Source organism: Cebus imitator, unplaced genomic scaffold (genome assembly GCF_001604975.1).
Source record: "Cebus imitator isolate Cc_AM_T3 unplaced genomic scaffold, Cebus_imitator-1.0 Scaffold123, whole genome shotgun sequence".
Classification (NCBI taxonomy): Eukaryota; Metazoa; Chordata; class Mammalia; order Primates; family Cebidae; genus Cebus; species Cebus imitator.
The window spans coordinates 270,031-274,485 of record NW_016107438.1 but is presented as its reverse complement, the minus strand read 5'-3'; the positions used below and the strand labels follow the sequence as shown (position 1 = coordinate 274,485).

The 4,455-nt window shown below is 43.3% G+C and overlaps 1 pseudogene across 1 annotated transcript; it reads right to left on the bottom strand.

Moving 5' to 3' along the window:
* Positions 1 to 573: 573 nt before the first annotated feature.
* Positions 574 to 3,036, bottom strand: LOC108312243 (annotated as a pseudogene). The gene has a single exon (XR_001828562.2). The product of XR_001828562.2 is annotated as a cellular tumor antigen p53-like (transcript).
* Positions 3,037 to 4,455: the final 1,419 nt, after the last annotated feature.

Here is a 4,455-nt window from a genome sequence, read left to right as displayed (position 1 = left end):
CCTAGTCTACAATTTTACTTATTTGCTTGCTTGTCACTGCCTTTGCTTACACCATAGTGTGGAAGCTCCATGAAGCCAGGGAGGGACCTTGTGTCTTTCCTTATTTGAAGCCCTGGCTCCTGGGCTAAGTGCCAATTATGTAATAAATTTTCAGATTTGGTGAGTTAATAAGTACATTTCAGGGTTGCTTCATCTAAATTTGAAATTAACATGGACTTTTCCCCCTTGAATGTGTTCTCTATCGTTTTCCTTTTAACATTATCTAGTATTGCTATTATCACCCTCCCTGGGATTAAACTAAAACATATGTCATATTTTATCATATGAAGCCCTCTGTAGTAGGAAGGTAGCATTTATATAATGAGTTGGCATTCAGCCATTAAACATATTAGATGAATATTTCACATTTAAAATTTTAAATTTAATAGATTAATTTGTCTGTTTTATTTTCTGTTGCTATAAGAGAACACCTGAAAATAGGATGTTTATTTAATATTTGCCATGAAACAAACCTCAATGTCAGTTTATTTGATTAATCAAAAAATAAAATAAGCTGCATAGGAACAATTTTTTTTTGGCAACAAAGTTTTATTGCAAAATAAGAAATTGATATAAAAATGGGATATAAAAAGGGAGGAGGAGGGGAAGGGGTGGGGTGAAAATGCAGATGTGCTTGCAGAATGTAAAAGAAATTGACCCTTCCAGCTGGATGCGGTGGCTCATGCTTGTAATCCCAGCATTCTGGGAGGCCGAGGCAGGTGGATTGCTTGAGCCCAGGAGTTTGAGACCAGCCTAGCCAACATTGCGAGACTCCATCTCTACAAAACATGTAAAAATTAGCCGGCCGTGGTGCCATAAGCCTGTGGTCCCAGCTACTCAAAAGGGTGAAGCAGAAGGATTGCTTGAGCCGGGGAGGTGAAGGCTGTGGTGAGCCAAGATCACACCACTGCACTCCAGTCTGGGCAACAGAACAAGACCCTGTCTCAAAGAAAAAAGAAAACAAATTGACCCTGAGCATTAAACAAGTCTTGGTGGATCCAGATCATCATATACAAGAAATGAAATCTCCAGAGTATGGGATGGGCTGAGATTTCCTTTTAGGTACTAAGGTTCACCAAGAGGTTGTCAGAGAGGATTTTGTCAGACAAGCAGAGGCTTGGCAATGCCCTCTACCTAACCAGCTGCCCAACTATAGAAACTACTAACCCACTGACCAACAGGGACAGGGAACAAGAACCCTCAAGGGGGTCAAGTTCAAGACCCCATGTAATAAAAGGTGGTTTCAAGGCCAGACATACATTATTTCATTCACCCTCACAACACACCGTGAGGAGGTACAAATGCCAGCATTTCACAGATATAGAACTTGAAGTTAGAGGAAATTAAAGAGTGTGGGACAGCTTCCCTGGTTAGTATGGTGAAGAAGTGGGCCCCCACCTACTATGTGGTTGATTGTAAACTAACCCTTACCTACAAGAAAAATTCTTACATCTCCCAAATATCCCTCACAGTAAAAACCTTAAAATCAAAGCTGGTATGCCGTAATCCCCATCCTCCTCCCCACAACAAAACACAAGTGCAGGCCAATATCCTCAGTCAAGCTCCAGGACAAAGCAAACGGAAGTCCTGGGTGTTTCTGATGCACACCTATGGCAAGCAAGGGTTCAAGGATCCAAAACCCAAAATGGCAGAGGAGGGAGAGATGCGGTGGGAGGCTGTCAGTGGGAAACAAGAAGTGGAGAATGTCAGTCTGAGTCAGGTTCCTCTCTCTTGACCATTAGTTTTTTACGGCGGGAGGTAGACTGCCCCTTCTTGGACTTCAGGTGGCTGGAGTAGGCCCTGCTCCCCACTGGCTCCTTCCCATCCCGGGCATCCTTGAGTTCCAAGGCCTCATTCAGCTCTGGGAACATCTTAAAGCACTCATACCCATGGATCTGAAGGGTGAAATATTCTCCATCCAGTGGGTTCTTCTTTGGCTGGAGAGAGGAGCTGGTGCTGTTGGGCAGTGCTCGCATAGTGCTCCCAGGTGGCACATCAGGGCAAGGCTCCCCTTTCTTGAGGACATTCTCTTCCTTTGTGCACCAGTCTCTCCCAGGACAGGCACAAACGCTCACCTCAAAGCTGCTCCATTCCAGCAGATCACCACTGGAATATTCCAGGTGATGATGAGGATAGGCCTCTGGTTCATGCTGCCCATGCAGGAACTGTTACACATGTGGTGGCACAATCAGAGCCAACCTCAGGCGGCTCATAGGGTGCTGCCACGCTATGTCAAAAAGTGTTTCTGTCATCCAGATACTCCATATGTAAATTTCCTTCTACTGATAAGATGCTGAGGAGGGGCCAGACCATCACTATCTGAGCAGCGCTCATGGTGGGGGCAGTGCCTCATGACCTCCGTCATGAGCTGTGACTGATTGTAGATGGCCATAGCACTGACGCGGGTGCCAGGTGCGGGGTATGGAATCAACCCACAGCTGCATGGGGCAGGTCTTGGCCAGTTGGCAAAACATCTTGTCGAGGGCAGGGGTACGTGCAAGTCACAGACTTGGCTGTCCCAGGATGCAAGAAGCCCAAGAAACCATAGTCACCATGGTAGGTTTTCTGCAAAGGGACAGAGGATGACAGGGGCCAGAAGGGGGGCGTGGGGGCCACTGGTGTAGGAGCTGTCAGTGCCTGGGCCACGACGGGAGGAGCCTCTGACACTGTAGGAGCTTCATCTGGAACCAGGTCTTGACCGAACCATTGTGCAATATCATCCGGGGACAGCATCAAATCATCCACGGGTTGGGAAAGCGAGGAGGACAGAACGTTGTTTTCAGGAAGTAGTTTCCATAGGTCTGAAAATGTTTCCTGACTGAGAAGGGGTCGATGCTGAGATTGGACTGTGGCTCCTCCATGGCAGTGACCCCGAAGGCAGTCTGGCTGCCAATCCTCAGGGAAGCGTGTCATTGTCATGGAAAGCATGCTCCGAGCCCAGATGCCAAGTGTTCCCGGAGCCCAGCAGCTACTTTCTCCCTGAATGGTGGCTCTACACTTTTTGAATAGGAACAATTTTAAGTCCAAAGAGATACCAACTTTGTTTTAAGGCTGTGGTAGTTGATACAGCATCTAGCTGCTATCCTCTGCAGTCTTCTCTGTGAACCACAGTGATACCTTTAGAAACCTGTTAGCTAACCCAGGAGTTTTTTGTTTTACTTTTTCATTGGTTCTTTACCTGCTCATTGTCTGTCATGTTTGTGGCCTGCAATAGTAGCATTTAAGATTTAAAAATGAAAGCCAAAAGCAAAAGAAAATTCATATAGCAAGTATTTACTCAGGCTGCTCATAGGGTTAAAGAAGACAAGATAGTTTACCTGAAGATAATGTCACCAATTGAGAGTAAAAAAAAAAAAAAAAAAAAAAAAAAAAAAAAAAAAAAAAAAAAAAAAAAAAAAAAAAAAAAAAAAAACCCATACACACAACCAAACAAAAGCCTACTTTTTCCTAAAAGTTTAGGGGAAAACTTTTATTTCCCCACCCATCCACTGAATTGATGGAATTCACACTATTATGGCCATGACCATTTAAAAGAACCCAGGTGGGCCTGCAGCATAGTTTCTATGGCCATGAGTGTTATTTTGGTAGTGCATAGTCTTTATATCATGTTTGCCTTGGACAAATAAAAATCAAGAGGCTTAACTTAGTCATTCTAACAAAAGGCAACACCCCATGTTAATTCCTTCAATTTTGTGTTTTCTTAAAAAAAAAAATCAATGGTGTCATATGTTCTACAGCTAAAAATTAAAACATTTGCTGATGAGCCATGAAAGCTAATAGACAGTATTAAAAGATTCATTAAAAAAATGCTAACAACACTTCTACCCATCCAAGTATACCAACCATGCTACTTAAAAACAAAAACGCTTACCCATCTACTCTCACCTGCATTGAATTAAAGAGAAAAGGAAAAAAAGAAAGAAATCTTACCACCCTGAAAGCAAGAAAATCCCCAAAATGACAAAAATCTTCCTTTGAAGAAAGCTACTCAGACTTCTGGAAACATAAAGAACTATTATAGAGCTTGTTATTTTGAGAAAGTAACCACTTTGTTACACACATCAACAGTCAGTCAGTGTGCTCTGAGACACAGAGACTGAGTAATTTATAATGAACAGAAATTTAGCTCACTGTTCTGAAGGCTGGGAAGTCCAAGAGCATGTGGCCAGAATCAGGGAAAAGGAAAGGCCTTTGTGCTGCATCATCCCATAATGAAAGACAGAAGAGAATACATGGGGGAGAGAGTGCATGAGAGGCTGGGCTTGCTTTTATAGTAAGTTGCTCTCGAGATAACTGACCCACTCCTGTGATAACTACATTGATCCATTCACGACTTATTAGGCCTTACCTCCTAACACTGTTGCATTGGGGATTAAGCTTCCAACATGTGAATTTTGTCATACACATTCAAACCAT